The sequence below is a fragment of the Thamnophis elegans genome, chromosome Z (genome assembly GCF_009769535.1).
Source record: "Thamnophis elegans isolate rThaEle1 chromosome Z, rThaEle1.pri, whole genome shotgun sequence".
In the NCBI taxonomy this organism is placed as follows: domain Eukaryota; kingdom Metazoa; phylum Chordata; class Lepidosauria; order Squamata; family Colubridae; genus Thamnophis; species Thamnophis elegans.
The window spans coordinates 21,142,880-21,162,520 of NC_045558.1; the positions used below are offsets into that span (position 1 = coordinate 21,142,880).

The 19,641-nt window shown below is 40.0% G+C and overlaps 1 protein-coding gene across 1 annotated transcript in view; it reads right to left on the reverse strand.

Moving 5' to 3' along the window:
- JCAD (junctional cadherin 5 associated) overlaps positions 1–7,150 on the reverse strand; it is a 41,182-nt gene extending 34,032 nt beyond the window's left edge. The window contains exon 1 of the mRNA XM_032234611.1: positions 6,975–7,150. The gene's annotated coding sequence lies outside the window, so the exon portion shown is untranslated. The remainder of the gene's footprint in view (positions 1–6,974) is intronic.
- Positions 7,151–19,641: the final 12,491 nt, after the last annotated feature.

Consider the following 19,641-nt stretch of genomic DNA (forward strand, 5'->3'; position numbering starts at 1 on the left):
GTTCCTATCAGATTGAATAAGAATGGCTGAAGAAAGGAGAATGAGATTTCTGCCACTTCAACAAGGCTCATCCTGGCAAGCCTCCATGATTAGATTCCCTTAATTAGTCAGACTAACAGTTTATTGCACATCCACTGTTAAAATCCTATTACAAATTAATAGAAATATAATAAAAATAGTGACTCACATTGTCATTTCAATGAATATTGTTAACATATTCAATATTGTTGCATGTGAATCCAATGAGATTTCAGACCTTCCATAACATGATTGGAGAAAAGAAAGAATGTCTTGAGTTCGACTATTGATCACAACATACTGGTGTACTTTCTCTGGCTATACAGGTAGTCCTCAACTTATGACCACAGTTGAGTCCAATGTTTCCATTGATAAGTAAACAATTGTTTAGTGAGCTTTGATCGATTTTATGACCTTTCTTGCCACAATTGTTAAGTGAGTCAGGGGACTGGAGGCTAAAACATTGGAAGAACGGTTGCAGGAACTGGGTATGTCTAGTTTAATGAAGAAACGGACCTGGGACTATGATAGCTGTGTTCCAATATCTCAGAGGTGGCCACAAAGAAGAGGGAGTCAAACTATTCGCCAAAGCAGCTGAGGGCAGGACAAGAAGCAATGGGTGGAAACTAATCAAGGAGAGAAGCAACTTAGAACTGAGGAGAAATTTCCTGACAGTTAGAACAATAAATCAATGGAACAGCTTGCCTCCAGAAATTGTAAATGCTCGAACAGTGGAAGTCTTTAAGAAGATGTTGGATAGCCATTTGCCTGAAGTGGTGTAGGGTTTCCTACCTAAGCAGGGGGTTGGACTAGAAGACCTCCAAGGACCCTTCCAACTCTGTTATTCTCTTCACCGCTTCTGTGCTGTGCTGCGCTATGCTTTGCTATTCACTAGTAAGATGGTTGTTGAATCAATCTGGTTTCCCCATGCCAGGGATATGAAAGGAGTCTCCGACTGGGCATATCCCAGGCATCCATGATGTCACAGGCTAATTCTTTCAACCCTGAAGCATCTTGACGCTTCCGACACTATTGCGATGTGAACAGCCTTGTTTATCAGAAGGTTGTAAAAGGTGGACACATGACCCTGGGAGAATGGCAACCATCATAAATACATGAAAGTTGCCAAGCACTTGAATTTTGATCACATGACTGATATGGGGAAGTTGCAATGGTCGTAAATGTGAATAATGGCCATAAGTCACTTTTTCCAATGCCACTGTAACTTTGAACGGTTACTAAATGAATGTAAAAGTTGAGGATTACTTGTACAGTAGTACAGAAATAACTTGCATTCTTCAGGGGTATTTTTATGTCTCCCTAGTCCCGTGAGAGCGAACCCGTGGCACAGAGGGTGGCTCAGAGAGCCTTCTTTGCAGTCATGTCAGCCGTTGCCGCAAACTGATTTTTGGGTCTCTGCTGCACATGGGGGAGAGGCGCACACATACACAGGGTGTGAAGGGAGATGCAGAGCGGGCAGCGCCCGTTCCGTGCCCCTCCACACCCTGCTGGACCCTAAACAGGGCACAGGGGGGGTCACACACATGCACAGGGGGTGGGGCACATTGCATTGTGGGTATGGACACACATGTGCTGTCACGTGCACACACACACACACGATTTCAGAACGCTATGACAAAGAGGTTAACCAAGACTGCCCTGGTTTATGCCACAGCCCTTTTCAAGATTAGCTAGGTCAGTCTTAAGATTGATAAATGCAAGGTAATAGTGACCAACCAGCTGTTACCTTCCCAGAAATATACAAATAATATTTAGTAATGTTCTAAAACAAATTCATGGGATGCTAGCGACAGCTGTATTTAATTCTAAAAAAGGCATTTTAATGGCAGTCCCGGAATGAGACTCTGCAAGTTTATCTATGTACTTTATTAAATAAAAGAACGTGGTAGAGTCCTGTGGGGACGATGCCATCCAGAATTCAGAGAAGAGGAAATTACACGTCAGTATTGCTTTCCTTGAGTAATAATCTTACCACAGTTTAAGGAAAGATAGGGAAATAAAGCCTAAGGAACATAAATCAGATCCTTCCCTGACACTCAACATTTAAAACGATCATTATTCCAAAACATAATAGTCAAAATTGAACTACATCATTTTCTGCCTTTTTTATGAAGCTGCAATCGATGCTTCTGCATGGCAATTAGTGGGAAGTATGTCTTATTTTGACTTTCCTGAGCCAAATTATCTTGGGTTGGCCTTGGCTTGAATGCAACCTTAAGATGGGTTGTTAAAGAGTAGTGAAAAACAAGATTTGTTTCTGCTTTTGACTATCCACCCAGATATACTGACCGCATATGCTGATCAAAGGAATCAAATCTGTCATTAAACTCTTTGATCTTAGGATTATGAACTTTTAAAACTTGGCCAACATTTGCTTGAATCTGTAGTTCTATCTGATTTTTTTAATGGAGTGCCTTCACATTTCCTTCATATCCATTATAAAGGTTATCTAAAATAGCAGACCATTTTATGCTCAGAAATCCAGAGAATGAGAGACCAAAAATACAACCATGTAATTCAACACAGTTGCAACTCCTATCTTAGGACAAAGCTTTAACTTAAGACAGCAAATCTATAGTTTGGGGCATTGAATACACTGATTATCTCTTGCAGTTTGAGCTCTAATTTCCCTTTACAAAATACCGTGAGCATTGCCTAGCTGTAATTAACAACATTTTGAAAACACAATGAAATCAAAACTTTTTCAATCATAGATAAGGTGTGGCATGGTCAAGTGGGTGGGTGTGGCCAACTGGGTGGGCGTGGCCAGCTTGGCACCACTGCACAAACTGCTGGCATGTTTCCTCTTTGCATTGGGTAGACCAGGCCGAAGTTACGTTGGCCTGACCTTTCCTCTTCGCATTGGGTAGACCGAGACGGCTCCATGGGCAGGATCCAACCACATTGCGGGCAAAATTTGGCCTGCGGGGTGGGTTCTGGCAGACACTACTGCTGGTTCGCTTGTGGGCATGCTGTGAGTGCACACTTGATGCGTGCTGTGCGCACATGTGCAGTGCAATAAAAATTGTTCTGCGCAAAGCAAAAAACAAGAAGGCAAGGCCTATGATGCTGCCTGGACAAGTAGTTCAAGAGCATGGCAGGCCTGGGTCACTGCCAGTCCCAGCAACCCAGGCCGCCAAACCATTACCTGTTCAGCTGAACCGGTCCAAACCAGTAGGAACCACCACTGCCTGTTGTAGCCTAGGTATTAGCATTCAGTGTGGGTTTTAGAACTGTGAGACTGCATGGTTTATTTTAACTCCAAACTTTATATAACTTTATATACTTTATAAACTATATAAACTTTATATAACCTCCCTGCCCCATAATTACCTAAGTATACTTATTTGGAAACCAAACGTTTCTATTTCTATAAGGAGAAGAGAACCAGTAAAAAAAAAACAAAAACACCAGAACTATCCATATCTTTCCTCTGGAATGTGCAGGAGTGTGTACTGAGGTCCCTCTCTCTGAAGGACTAAAGTTTTGTCTATTGCCAGACTCACAGATGCTCCAATTAGCCAGAGAAAGATGAGTTACATCTGCCTCCACATGTTCCGAAACTCCACTATTTAAAGTTGTATGCTGCTCTATTAAGCATTTGTTTCCCTTCAGAGGAGCCAAAGCAGGAATCCATATTTACTTTCTCCAGTATGTTGAGCATGAGGGACGTGGTGGCTCAGTGGCTAAGAAGTTGAGCTTGTCGATCAGAAAGGTCGGCGGTTCGAATCCCTAGTGCCGCGTAACGGACTGAGCTCCCATTACTTGTCTGCCAACCTATCAGTTTGAAAGCACGTAAAAATGCAAGTAGAAAATAGGAACCACCTTTGGTGGGAAGGTAACAGCGTTCCATGCGCCTTCGGCATTTAGTCATGCCGTTCACATAACCATGGAGACGTCTTTGGACAGTGCTGGCTCTTTGGCTTTGAAGTGGAGATGAGCACTGCCCCCTAGGGTCAGGAATGACTAGCATATATGTGCGAGGGGAAACTTTACCTTTTACGTTAAGCATCCTGAAGCCACAGAACTGACAACACTGCAGTTCAGGGATGGCAGCATTTGATGTGCTTTCACCACCACTACTATCCAAAGCATCCATAAAATTTCATTTTACCAGGAACATTTTAAGGAGTTGGTCTTGATCTTTAACTCCCCTGTTAGGAATCTATCCAGCCAGGAAGCTCTCCAGGGGAGACTCTTTTGAAGATGCTCCTACCCTTGGAGGCTCTTTTTTTTGGGGGGGTGGGGGTGGCAAATGGGAAGTTCCTTCTCCTGTGTTACATAGGAAACACATTCCTTAGAAGTTGCAATAATTTCCCAAACTCAGCCTTTGGAAAAATCTAAGAGGAGGCAGTTCATCTGTCATACTTTCAATTAATAAATTAAATGCTTGCTACGATGTTAATTTAAGACTCTTTTTTAAAAAAAAAACTTTTTAGATTTTTATAAAATGTTATTTCTGCTGGCTACCTTCAATACCACCAGAGTGGAAAGGTGGGATATACACAAATACAATGTATTTAGGTCAAATACCTACTTTAAAACAATGTATTTACAATAGAAAAAAAGCCATGAGATTAAATGTCTTCTATTAGCCCATCTGCCAGCAAAGGTTTTGGCAGAACTAGAAAGAAAAAAAATCTGTCCTTTGGTGGGTAGAGGTTCTAACTGTCCTTCTTAAGATGGACACAAGCTAATACTGAACATCAACTTTCTAATAGAGAACCAATGACAACCTTAGATCAAGTGGTCCCAAGTGAAAAAGCACCCTCAATATTTTTATATTCAAGTTATAATGATTGTATAGTACATCAGCATTGTCTTCCTGGCAACAGTACACAGATGGTATGTTACAATACCGCCTTTTGCACGGATCCCACCCCCTAACTTTTCAGCCTAGCCTTGAACTTTCTGGATTATGAATACTTATCCTTTTCTTGAAATAACTGTAGGCTTCTGATGGGTGTGTGATTTCTTCTATTGTGTACAAAGCCACTTATTGCCGGGGGGGGGGGACTCAGAATCTATAAAGCCACATTAAAAAAAAGGTAACGGTTCCCCTCACACATATGTACTAGTTGTTCCAGACTCTAGGGGGCGGTGCTCATCTCCATTTCAAAGCCAAAGACCCAGCACTGGCTCTTTGGCATTTCAAAGCCAAAGAGACTTCTCTATGGTCATGTGGCCAGCATGACTAAACGCTGAAGGCACAAGGAATGCTATTACCTTCCCACTAAAGGTGGTCCCTATTTTTCTACTTGCATTTTTACATGCTTTTGAAGTGTTAGGTTGGCAGAAGCTGGGACAAGTAATGGGAGCTCACTCCGTTACGTGGCGCTAGGGATTCGGACCGCTGAACTGCTGACCTTTCTGATTGACAAACTCAGCATCTTAGCCACTGAGCCATCGCATCCTTAAAATGCCACATTACCTTTGCATTATATATAAGTACCAATAACAAGTACTACTCCAAATTGGCACCCAAAATTGTCCCTGTCCCTAAACCTGGCCTAGATTTCTAGGAATTCCCTGGCAATCCACAGGAACTTACTAGATATTTGAAGCTGATACTATCTATTTTTATAGACTAACAATGGGTAGCATCAGGTTCAAATTTTTACCAGCTACTGTTATTATTTATTACTGTTGTTTGTTACATGGACATCTGGTGAAAGTTTCCAGAATTAAAGACATAGTTCAGCATCTCTCAAAAGGTCCAAGTTTCTTTAAAAAAAAAAAATCACAGAAAGCAGATTTACCAAATAATGGAATTTCAAATACAACCCAAGAAACATAATAAGCAGTCAATATTAACTTATCTTTAAGAGAAGAAAATTATAGCTCCCCCTTTAAAAAGATTGTTGGAAGTTTTCCTGCATTAGCTCTACCTACCTAGCAGGACTGTTTTGAGTATAAAACTAAGAAGAACAATCAGGATGCAGCATCCAGTTCAACCATGGAGGAGAAAACCCCCCAAGATTTACACTTATGTCTTCTGCTCAGAGGCACGTGACCGAGCACTCCACAGCTGTGTTCACATTACACAGGTACGCATGCTTAACTTCGCTCATCAAAATGACCTTTCCTAGTATGATCCTGCATAAGCTACCTACCGTAACTCCAGGGATTAATTTTAGCGCCAGCATCCCGTTGACCCAAAATGTGGTTGATTAGTTAATGGTCAGGCCAAGCCTGTAATATAGCTAGTTACGAATACTTCAGAAAGTTTCAGCCCCATCCAACAGACATACCCCTTGGCTCATCCAACGCCAGACAGATGGAAAAGGCGCTGCTACGAGCGGAGGAAACACCCTCTCCAAATCAGGCTCCTCTTTCCAAACCTGCGAGGACTAGGAAACCCAGTGCCGTAAACCCAGCAACTGCGATTTCCACCTACGAGCAAGACGGCTCCCGAAAAGGAGGACTGGCTCAAAAGTTACATCTACCACCACCACAACCCCCCTTTCACGAAAACAACTTCCCTTCAGAAGGTCAACCGTCTCATCTAGGGCGTTTTGAGCCGGGCAATCTGGCGCCCAAATTTGTAAATTTAGGAACGGAGAGGCGGGGGGGGGGGGGTAAGAAGAAGACATCAGCACTACCACCCCCAGTAACAACAAGCCCAAATCTGGACGCACGTGCGATTAGTAACCGCACCCTCTCCTGGATCTCAGAAAGAGAGAAGGAAGGAACAGAAAAGGAACAGGCAACCCATTTCGCTCCAGAAGTGCGGCCAAAAACTTAGCAAAAGAGGCCAGGATCGAATCGTTGCCAGTTGCGCAACAGCGAGGCTAGTTTGCAAACCGGACGGTAGTGGGAGAAAGAGATGTGTCCCCCGGGGAGTCTCCACAACCCTCGGGAGTTTACAGCCCAGCAGATCGCAAGAAGCGTCAAGAGTCCCCCCCCCCCGCCCCGCCGCGCGCCTGGCCACTTACGTGCTGGACTGGTGCTACTGCTGCGGCGGCGTTCGCGGCCGCCCGCCATCGTCATCCCGAACTCGGGAATCTGGCGAGGAAGCATCGCCACCTAGCACACCCGGTGGAGGGCGAGAGTCCGAGATGCCTGCGCGTCGCTCTTCTCTCCAGCGCTGCGCCGACTTTGAAGTGAGAAAGCGACTCGCGCGCCGGGCAAGGTTTCAAAGGCTACGCGTCCCTCCCCTCCCATCGTCCCTCCCTGAGCACCTTGTGGGGCTCCTTCGCCTGCTTCTTAGGGAAGGGACAAGAGCAGGAGGCTGGTGCGGCCTAAATAAACTTTGGGACAGGAGCCAAAAATTGGATACCTCAGGTTAACGCTGGGCAAGCGTCTTGTGAAACTCTCCAGTGCAATGCCCCAAGCTAATTATTTCCTCCTCAAAGTATTTCTTTTAAGGCTTTGTCCTAAGGTGTGAAGGAAGCTACCTAATGTTAGACCACCTGCGGAAAGAGCCTGCTTTGGTGGGAGACAACTTTTGGGGGATATGATGGCTTCATTTCTTATGAAAGCAGTCCCAAATCTCCATCTCAAATCTAGATTTGTATTAGACCAATCCTTGGGACATGGTGGCTAAGATGCTGAGCTTGCCAATCAGAAAGTCGGCAGTTCAGAGGTTCAAATCCCTACCACCACATAATGAAGTGAGCTCCCGTTACTTGTCCCAGCTTCTGCGTATCTAGCAGTTTGAAAGCATGTAAAAATGCGAGTAGAAAAATAGGGACCACTTTGAGTGGGAAGGTAACAGTGTTCCATGTGCCTTCGGCGTTTAGTCATGCTGGCCACATGACCATGGAGACATCTTTGGACAGCGCTGGCTCTCCAGTTTTGAAACGGAGATGAACACTGCCCCCTAGAGTCAGGAACGACTAGTACATATGTGCAAATGGAACCTTTACCTTGGGATGCAGCTCTGGTTAAGATCCAGTGAAGAAATACTTGACAGAAAGTTTAAATTGTATTAAGGGGCAGATAACAATTCTCCATGCCATGGCTCTAAGCAACTTATATAAACCTGTGGACTGTTTAATTTCAGCACTGGTATCTGGAAACAGACAGATGAAAGGGGGCAGTGGGGAATCACCAGCAATCAAGACAGGCCTACTTAAAGAAGTGTCATTTATCTATCATCAAGAAGGAAAAGAAGACAGATCAAGCCTCTCAATTACCACCAATTACCACCACCAAAAGTCTGTAGGCTGCTTAAGTCTTCCAAATGTCTGGAAGATGTTTCAGAGAAGATACAAAATCCTTAAGTATCCTGGAGCAAATCAAAACTGTGTAACTCAAGTCGTGTAGAGACAGCATATCAGGCGAGAATAATGATTAAGAATGTATAACATTAAAACCTAAAATAACTTATTGGGGATAATAAAACAGAGTAAAAGACTTATGTTTTCCAAGCCATGATGCAAAGAGAGTCTGTAAGAGATGTTGTCTTCGCACATCAATTTAGTGTCAGTGACAATGTCATTTGTTTATGCTGTAGAGGCATATCTCCCTCTTTGCCATCAAGCCCTTGGATGTACGATTTGCTACCCTACATATAAGCTCTTCTCATCTGCCTTTAACAAAAAATAAAATAAAAGTTGCCCAGCAGACCTGACAAATTTTCATTTTGTGCCCCCCCCCCCAATTACTACTAAGAGGCTGTGTCCAGGCAACACATTATGACACTACATTATGACACCAGACACATTTTAACCAAATTCTGCAAACCCAGACTTGACATATGGTTTGTTGTGTCCTGCAAATCCAGAAAATTGGGTTGAATGGACTGTTTAAAAATGAGGAGCATGTCACATGAAAACACCCAGAGTAAAAGGAGTCAATTAAGATAAGACAAAATGGAAGGGAAAGAAATAGCCAGCATTCAAAGCAAGGCAGTTAAAGAAGTGGCTTTTGTTTACATTGTATTGATGAGTGGTTGTTGAAACTCTACAAAGCTACCTTGTAAATGAATGCTTTAGAACTAGCATCAATGTGCTATGAAACATTGCTTGGCATATGAAAGAGCTGCTGCAAGGTTTCCAATCTCCGTATTGAGTGAAACAGCTCTTATTAAACATGATCTTTTATGAGATACCTTTTTCTGCCAAATGAAACATTGGGTCTGTTATTACTTTCTCGTATTAGCCATACTAGTTGTCTTCAAGAGAGTCAAGGCTTGTAACTGTTCTCTACGGGCATCTAAATTTGCAAATGTTTCTCCACCTTCAATTATTTCCTTCCTCCTGAAGCACGTTGGGCTTTAAAATTCTCTTATTTCCTTTTTTCTGAGAGCTGTCACTTAGAAATCTTCTCCAGAGATGGGAACCTCAAATCCCAACATTCTCCAGCCTGAATCTACACGTCTGGAGAAGGATGTATGACAATTCTCTGTGGCCAACTGGCCATAGCCAACTTGCCACAGCCAATTAGCCACAGCCAACTAGCCATGGTGCAACTCACCGTGGGAACAAGAGTTGAACTAATATCCAAGAAACAGTAGAATGGTTTCATTAAACAAAGGATGAAAAAAGTAACACAGAATGAAATGTGAATATGTTATTTATTTTAAATAATTAAATTGAATTGTTAAATTGTCCTGCAGGGAGTTGTCCCATGGCCAATTGGCTGTGGCAAGTTGTCCTGTGGCGAGTTGGCTGTGGTGAGTTGTGCCATTCCAACTGGAGAATACCCAACTTAGGAAAGGACTTTAGAAGCAGAGGTGGGTTGCTGCCGGTTCCGCCAAACCGGTAGTGGCAGCAGCAGGAGGCTCCGCCCACCCACCCAGATGCTTCTGCACATGCACAGAAGTGTTGCGCGTGCACGTGCATGAGTGAACCAGTAGTAAACCGGTTAGCAATCTACCACTGTTTAAAAGCTGTCAAACTTTGCGTGGATTCACTTTCCAATGTATAATGTCCAATAATATGATATTAATAGCTTATTATCTAATACTGAAGGTTGTAGCTAAACTCACAATTAACTTGCATTTCTTTTCAAGAAATGATCTTGCATTTCAGTTACTGTCTGGAAATATTGGAAGGGGGCCATGATTAGAAGCACAGCCTTCTCATGCCATAGACTTGTACTTTTAAGTGTACTAATTTGTCATCAAGATATTTTCCAGTCTTCTCTACAACTCTTAAAGCCTGTTTTTGCATTTCGCATATATATTATAACTAACAACACTTCAAGGCCACCATAGCGAACTCTTCACTTATGTAGCTTAATTAATGCAGCTATTTCCACATCCATCCGTACTTTGTTTAATCTTTATTTTTACAGTGCAGATATTCTGGAGCTGTTGTTAATATATTCTTGTAGGGGTGGGGGGAACCCCTTTAAAAACATTACAATAGCACTGAAAAAAACGACACATCCAGTTTTCACACATATGACTGCTGTAGCATCCACAGGTCACGTGATAAAAATTCAGACGAATGGCAATTCATATGCAGTTACTTTGAATGTATTTTGCTTCCACAAGCAAAGTAAATGGAAGAAGTCAAATTTGCTTAACAACTGCATGATTCACTTAGCAACTGTAATGATTCACTTAACAATTGTGGCAAAAAGATAAAATGGAACGTAATTCACTTTACATTGTCTTGTTTAGCAGTGGGAATTTTGGGGTCAATTGTGGTTGTAAGTCATTAAAAAGACTCATATTTCTTGGTAATTCTTTTATTTCTTTAAAGAAACATTTCTTTTTTAACATTTTCTATAGTTAGGGTAATGGTCATGGCTTAAAATGTCTCTAAATATTTTTTCACATATATAACTTTTAAGTTTGTAGATGCTAGAAAACCAAACAAATTATTTTTAAAGTGTCCTGTTTTTCATACTACATAGGCTTATTCTCTATTCATCACTAGTTGAAACTTTGCAAAACTTATATAATTTACTCAAAAACAGCTTCATTTAAGTATAAATGTTATTATGAACTACTGGTTAAAATATAATCTACAGATTTTTATGTTATTTATAAAAGACATATACAATCTTTCTTTTACAAGTTTAAGCTGCTAACAAAGCAGCAAAGACATAGGGGAAAAAAGCTATAATAACAATATATAAAATACAAAATATATATTTTAAGTTGATCAATGAAATACTTAGAAAATGTCCATAGGTTGTTCATACTGCTAGATTTTTTTCTCTCACTTATGATTTTCATGTAATAATTCTTTTATAATTATAAGTTCAGTTATGGTATTACATTTTGACTTTTATTTCTTTGAGGAATTTAAGTTATTTATTTCAAAATAACATAGGCATAACAAGACAATTATCATTTTATCCCATTGATATTCTGGCAGAGATTTAGTTCTTTATTTAGTTATTAATTGTTATTACATCAACAACTTATAGATCATGGAAGGAGGATAATTTAAATTTGTTCCTAAATTTTATGAGAAATTGCTATGGAGATAATGGTTTATAAGCTACTTTTGAAACATAAAAATGATACTGCACTTTGGATTAATTTATTGTTAATATTTTGGACATTTGATATGCTTAAAAATGAATGCCCAGATATAACTTAAAATACATTATGATTTATAGTTTGAGTCCAATGCATTGAAAATATCTGAAATTATTATCTAAATAATTAATAATGTAGGGAAATTTTGGAGGTTCCCAAATCTACAGTTAATTTTTATATATGGTTGAAAAATATTACTTATATAGAAATAGGAAACCTCATCATATGTAGAATAAGCGTCTGGAACTTTATTTATTTCTAAGGAATAAATCAGCTAGTTTTGTTAATGTTTATAGGGTACCCCAAATAATAGGTAACAGGAACTGATTTATACCTTATAGTCTTGCACAGATGTATTGTTTTGGTTACATAGATAAAATTTTCAACAAGATGTTATTGTGTTGCCAAACTATACTGTATAATAAAAATTTGGAATGCTTTGACCGCAGACTACTAACAATTCTGATTTACTCTAGTGCAGTGATGGTGAACATTTCAGACACCGAGTGCCCAAACTGCGCTCGCGCATGCCCAAGCTGAAAGGTGCGCACAGACATGCGCAGCAGTGACCCATAGACCAGATGGCCGGCAGGAAGCGGGTCATCCCAACACCGACAGCGTGGCAAGAGGTAAGTTCTTTTTCTTTCATGAGCTTCTGTTTCGCCGTTTACAGGGAAACAGAAGGTCATGAAAGAAACGTCATGGAGATCTGACCTGGGGCGATGGCATGTGTGCTAGCAGAGAGGGCTCTGCGTGCCACCTCTGGCACATGTGTCATAGGTTCACCATCAGAGCTCTAGTGGAAAGTTCCTGTTACATCAGATTTTAAACCCTTGATTGAATTATGCTTTTAAATTACATTAAAAATTATGCTTTGTAAATTATGCTTTAAGAGGACCTGACCTGGGGCACTCATATTACAGCACTGATCAAAAGGGCCCAGCAGAGATTATACTACCTGAGACTTCTCAGGAAGCAACAACTGAATGAAAAATTTCTGGTGACCTTCTACCTCTGCACCATAGAGAGTATTCTACTTACTGCACCTATGTAGGTTTTGCCAATTGCACAGTGACAGATAGGACAGTGCTCCAGGGGGCTAACGTTATTGTCCAGAGGATCATTGTTTGCCCTCTCCTCTCTTTGGAAGAGCTTTATAGCTCCCGCTGCCTTAAGAAAGTTCAAAACATTCTTAAACATCCATCTAATTCTGAGCATCCTTTTTTGAACGATTACCATCTGGCAGAGGGTACAGGATAATAAAAACAAAGACAAATAGGCTGAAAAACATCTTCTATCCCAGGGCAGTAACTCAATTGAATTCCACAGTATAGTGCAATAGTAATGCAATATTGGTTTTTCAATTTCAATTATGTAGCATGTGAAGAATATATGTTTGTGTTTTATTTTTTATAGTTATAATGTCCACTGAAGATGGCATTTAATTTTGTTGTACAATGTGCAATGACAATAAAGTAAACTAACTAATTCACTTTTGCTACGTAGGAACTAGCTTCCTGATAATGTTTTGGAAAATTTGATCAATATTATTCTATGGTCTCATTTCAATATGCTATATAAGAAGGGGGTGTTTGTTTTTTATTGTCTTTTCTGTTTCTTCTATTTGCCATCTCTTCTCTTAGATAACTCCATATACCAACAAGGACAGTTCAAGAAAACTTCTGATATTCCTGAATGTCTTTCAGGAGAGACCAGAGTTTCCTTCTAAATAAATACAAATTAATTTCAGCTTTGAAGTTATATTAAATACATTCATGTTCACCTTTAATAGTAAATTAGGGATTTCAGGCCAGAATTACGCAGACTTATATGATGACAATATTTAAAACTTTAAATCTAGGAGAAATTAAAAGAAATTCAACTTAGTTTTATACTTTAATCTTAATCTTTTTTAAAATAAGTTTTTTATTTTTAAACAAACATAAAACAAACAAACATAAACACACACAGAGTATGAAAACCCTCCTCCAATTATTTATAGTGTGTCGATTGGTTACAAAACTTTTGTGCTTCCTCACAGTAGTCTTCACTTGCAAGTTACATAAAGTCTCATATCATCAATCTAATATATATGTATACAATTAGGTTCACCGACAAAAGGGTGAACGACAAAACCGCGCCCAACTAAACCGCGGTGACAAAACCATGTGTTCTAAAGCGCTCCGACGAATGAGTGCTGAATCGCGCCGACAACAGTGTGGTGACAGAAGTGCACTGTAAAACTAAACCTAACCCTAAACCTAACCCTAAACATAACGCTAAACCTAACCCTAAACCTAATCCTTAACCTAATCCTAAACCTAACCCTAAACCTAACCCTTACCTTAACTTAAATTGCCCCTCTGTCGACTGAAATCGCGGTGTTGTCGCCGCGCTGTTGTCGGCGCGTTGATGACATTGCGGTTTTAGCGACACGGTGTAGTTGGGCGCAGTTTTTTCATTCGCCCTTTTGTTGGGTCATGATACAATTATTATTATTATTAAACATTCATTTACTATAACTGATTATTACATCCTTTTTATGTAAAATATCCTAAATTTAAAATAAATTTATGTGATGGCATTTCATTACATCATCCTGAAATCATATACATCTTTATATTCTATTTTATATAGAGTTGTTTATCTTTTATAACAAAGCTTTTCAGCATCCTCTCCATAGTCCTCATTTACAATTTGTGTAAAAATTCATATTATCAATCTAGTGTATATATATGCCTTATTATCATTATTAATAATTATTTGACTATAACTATTATTACTTTTTATACAGAATACTCTAAATTTAACTAAGTTTAACTTAAACTTAAATAATTAATTTTTAATTATAACATTTCATTTCATCATCCTGTGTCCTTCCAGTAATAGTGCAGTCATATATCTCTTGCTATTTGTAGTATTTGTATTCTAATTGTTTTCTTGATAAATCTTATTTGGATTTCTCTTGGCACCTTGTTGTTCATTGCATATCTTGTAAAAACTCGAAACCCTCTATCTGTTCCTTCCATCAGGTTGCCTTTAGTTATCACCATTTCAAACAAGTTTACAATAATCTTTCAAGTCAAGGCTTTCTTTTCACTCCAGCCCAGCTATTGATAGTACTCTAGAAGAACACCTGCATAAACAATCCGTACTCTTCCCACTATCCCTTTCAATATACAAAATCAGGAGCCTTGAAATATAAGATATGAAGTATAAGTCAGATGTTCAAAGGGAATAAGAAAAAAACAATGTTTCCAAACCTCCTGCCTCTAGGTGGCAGTGTTACTTATTTTTCCTCTGCTTTTACTCCTCTCTTTAGATTCCAAATTTAAGAAAAAAAATTCTTAAAAGAAAGACAATACAGCCGAGTGTTGAAAAAAGAAAGGCAAGAAATTCATAATCCACCAATATGAAAAAAGAGGAAAAATAGAAGAAGGAAAAAAGAAACCAGTCCAATTTAAAAAGTAAGGGCCATTTGTAAAAATTCCATCCATTAAAAAAAAAGTTAAAAAAGGATAACATCCTAAGTTTAATTCAGGCTTAATTCGCTGCTTACTCTCTTCTGTCTTCAATTTTAATTTTATTCTGTCTTTTTGGGTGTTCTCTAATAGTAAAAATTTATCTCACCATTTTGACACACATATTCTCCTGCTTTTCTTCCATTCAGGGGTTGTCCCAACCTTCTGCAGCTTAATGGCTGCTTCTCTGTTGCCGGAAAAAAGAGCTTCTTCTGGATAGCAATAGCAATAGCAGTTAGACTTACATACTGCTTCACAGGGCTTTCAGCCCTCTTTAAGTGGTTTACAGAGTCAGCATATCACCCCCACAATCTGGGTCCTCATTTTACCCACCTCGGAAGGATGGAAGACTGAGTCAACCCTGAGCCGGTGAGATTTGAACCACTGAACTGCAGATAGCAGTCAGCTGAAGTGGCCTGCAGTACTGCACTCTACCCACTGTGCCACCTCGGCTCCACTGCGCCACTTGGCTCAATCAGGGACTTTGCGATGACCCTGAGATCAGCAGGATGTGCCCTTCTCTATCACCATCTCTACAGGACGGTTAAGATCCAAAAGGACCGTCCAGCAGCAGAGATATCGACAGCAATCTTGGAGCTCCAAGATTGCATGTCGTATAATTGTGACATCAGCCCCGCCCTCCACTTTAATCTTAGTCTTATTGTGAGGTAGGAACCATATGAATTTGATCAATAAAACAAATAAAATTGTACTAGAAAGATGTATTAACTACCATATATTTTGGAGTATAAGGCACACCTTTTTCCCTCAAAAAAGAGGGTAAAAATCTGGGTGTGTCTTATACACTAAATACAGCATTTTTGGCCTCCCAAAATCCTGCCCCTTTCACCAAAATGGCTGTGCATAGCCTTTAGGAAGCTTCCAGAGTGCTCCTGAGGGCTGGGGAGGGCAGAAATGAGCATACAATGGGCCAATTTCTGCTCATTCCCCCTCCAGCCCCCAGGAGCACTCTATAAGACTCCTAAAGGCTATGCATGTCTCTTTTTTTGATGAAAAATGGGCCTGTTTTCACAAAAAACGGGCTGTTTTTGAGTGACCTGCAGAGTGCAAAAACTTTTCTTTTAATTTGCCTCTTCAAAATCTTGGTGCGTCTTATACTCCAGTGTGTCTTATACTCAGAAAAATATGGTATTTAGTACCAATAAATAGCTGAAGATGGTGCCCAAATTAATAATATATTAAACTATTAACAATTAGCAGATAAGAAAGATAGCTCAATTATTTCTCTGATAACTTGTATTAGACTATTTTGTTTCATTAAAATTATGAAATTTAAATGAAACAAAATATCCTTTAAATAAGATGGGAGAGTTTAAATAGGCGTTAACAAATAAAATCAGTTTCACAAAAACTCATATGCTATACGCTAGAGTGACATTCTTAAATTCAGTGGTACTTCCCTTAAGGAAAGGAAAGGCGATAACTTTAATAAGAGGTCAACAGTCATGAATCTATTTTCTAATCAGTAAGTGGAGAGTTCCTTGTGTTCAAAACCATCTCATAGTAAATCAACAAATGCTAAATAAAAAAGCTTGCCTATCAGAATATATATCTATGTAAGTCTGTGCTTCCATAGATCCATTCTCCAAGTCTTTGAAGGTAATCTTTGATGGTCTTCAAATATGCTTCAAAGTGCTACATTGCAGCAACAAATATCACCTCAACATCAATTCCTGTTGCTAAGAAATAACATACATTTCTTGCACAACCCATATTCTTAGTATTCTGTGGGTATTTATTTGGGGATATGCAACCCCCCCTATTAAAAACTTGGTTACTGTGAGGAAAAGTTGAAAAACCATCACACTATGTAGAAATACCAATATCCAGGACCTGTGGGATTGGAGGAGAGGGGTTTCTCTGCAAATGAAGAACCATATTTACCTCAGACTCCACTTCATGATGGAGCCCCTGGCATCCGCCATGACCTCAACTCTTAGTGGCATCAACTTATACATTGGTGTGACAGTAGAAGCCCTTCAGAATATAATGAAAATTGCAAAGTATGACTTCCACATCTTGGGCACAATAGAGGAAGACCATGGCTGGGCTCTTGGTTCTATACTTGTTTCATTATCTTTTTTTTTCTACCAAAGGAAGCTTTGAGGAACGATTATGCTGCATTTCTAAGAGCCGCAATGGTGCAGTGGTTAGAATGGAGCATTGCAGGCTAATTCTGCTGACTGCTGAATTGCCAGCAATTCAACAGTTCAATTCTCAAGGTTGACTCAGCATTCCATCATTCCAAGGTGGGTAAAATGAGGACCCAGATTGTTGGGGGCAAGAGACTGACTCTGTAAACCGTTTAGATAGACTGTAAAGGTTATGTGCTATTTTTTCAGAGAGGAGTGAGTCTCTCATTGCTGCCTTTATTGTTGTGGTCTTGAGGACTGGAGCACTGTAGCTGCTTTTCCCTTCTTTCGTTTTTATTTTTGTTTTGGTTGCAATCATGGTAATTTAGTGGGTTCGTAAATATCCCAGTCATTTATAGAAAATAGCATTTATGTTGTGAGAGCATCCTCTATATAAAACATCACTGAAACATTCATGCACTGGTCCTGTGATTGCTATGAAGAAAAGGGACCACATCACACACTGATGCCTTTTATGAAGCAGAACCATGAGCTCTTGCAGTCTCAACCTAATGCTATTTTAGATGTGTTGCATACCAGTATCTGTAAAGAAGTATCTGGAAAGGCCATCATATGCTTGATTGTTCTTGGAGAATCTGCAGAAAGCAGATTGTTTGTGTTTGCTTCTGCTCCTCGAGGATACCATCTTCCAGATCAGTAATTACCTCAGTTTTACTGACTTTATTTAGAGTCTGAGAAGAACTTCCTTTACAAATGTGGAACAATCCAGAAGATCAGGTTTTATGAGAACGAAGAAAGGGAGAGCTGTCACTACCTGTGATGCAATTTATGAAATCATCAGGAACCTTCTTGAGTGTGTGGCAGTACAAGCCTTTCAAAGTATAACGAAAGCGGCAAAGTGTGATTCCTGCCTCTTGGGCACAATAGAAAAAGACCATGGCTAGGATATCGTGATGACTCCCCTGGATTCTTCTCCAGATGCCTTACCAGTTCGGAGGATGAATCAGTTGCAGTCATGCCTGGATGGGAGTTGGTCAGTGGCTCTGAGCAGTCATCTGAGAGGGATTTGATTTGATTTATACTGCAGTAGGACAACCCCGAGGCTTCAGATGGGGAAAGCATATAGCTGCAGCCAGTCAGTGATGAGGAGGAGGAAGAACTGCCTTCTGCATCTGATCTGGGAAAATGTAGGGCAGAGAAAAGATAGGACCAATGGAGGTCCTCTCAATTACTGGCGAGGAGGCAGCCTCGCCCTTCTTGATGGGCTGCATCAGATGCTGGCTATTTGTTTAGCACAGCAGACAGATGGAGGCAATGCTGGGAACGTGTTCATTTTCTTTCTTTGTGTTACCTAGTTGTTGTGATCCCTGCCTTGCTTTGGATTCACTCCGTGCCTTTACTTGGAACATGCCTTGTCAGCCCTCTTGTGCTGTGGATTTAATTTTGTCTGGTGGGTTTATCAAGTGCCTTGTGGACTCATTGGCCATTGCTCTGTGGACTAGCATTGGTCTGCTTTTGGCTGGACTTAATTAAGACAGTTCTGGGTTTTTGGTGATGGGAATTACTCAGGAAAATTAATAAAACCACTAACCACTGTTATGTGTGTCTGAGAGATTGAGCGGGAAGCACAGATATGTTAGATGCTCAAGATCAACACAAGATCAGTTTGCTTCTCAAGGGAGAGCAATGTGCATGTGTACACCAGATTCCTTTCCAAGAAAAGTGATGCCAGACATACAATCTCCCTCAAAAGGTCAACTAGAGGAGGGAGTCTCTTATTTGCTGCCCTTGTTGATTCTTTTGTTGCTGTGATCTTGAGGACTGGAGCATTGTAGCTGCTTTTCCCTGCTTTTGTTTCAATTTTTGTTTTATTTATTATCATGGGTAATTTAGTGGATTCAGAAATATCCCAGCCATGTACAGAAAATAATACCCTTGTTGTGAGACCATCAAGAAAACATCATTGAAACATTCATGCACTTGCCTTGTGATTTCTATGAAGTGACCACATTACACACTGATGCGTTTTATGAAGCAGAACCATGAGCTCTTGGAGTCTCAACCTGGAACTATTTTAGATGTGTTGCATACCAGGGTCTGTAAAGATGTATCTGGAAAGGAGGAGGCCATCATATGCCTGATTGTTCTTGGAGGATCTGGCCTTTTCAAGCAGAAAGACTGAGAAACTGTGTTTGCTTCTGTTCCTTGATTTCACGACTTCTGGATTACTGACTTTGTTTAGAGTCTGAGAATAACTTCATTTACAAATGTTGGGGAACAGCAATGAACGCATCTTGTGGCAGCTTAATTCATCCAAGCTTATGTAGAATGAACCAGAAGATCAGGTTTTATGAGAATGAAGAAAGGGAGAGCTATCACTCCATTACTTGTGATGCAATTTATGAAATCACCAGGAACTTTCTTGAGTATGTGGCAGTACAAGCCCTTCAAAAACATAATGAAAGTGGCAAAGTGTAACTCCTGCCTCTTGGACACAATAGAGAAAAGATAGATGCTCAAAATC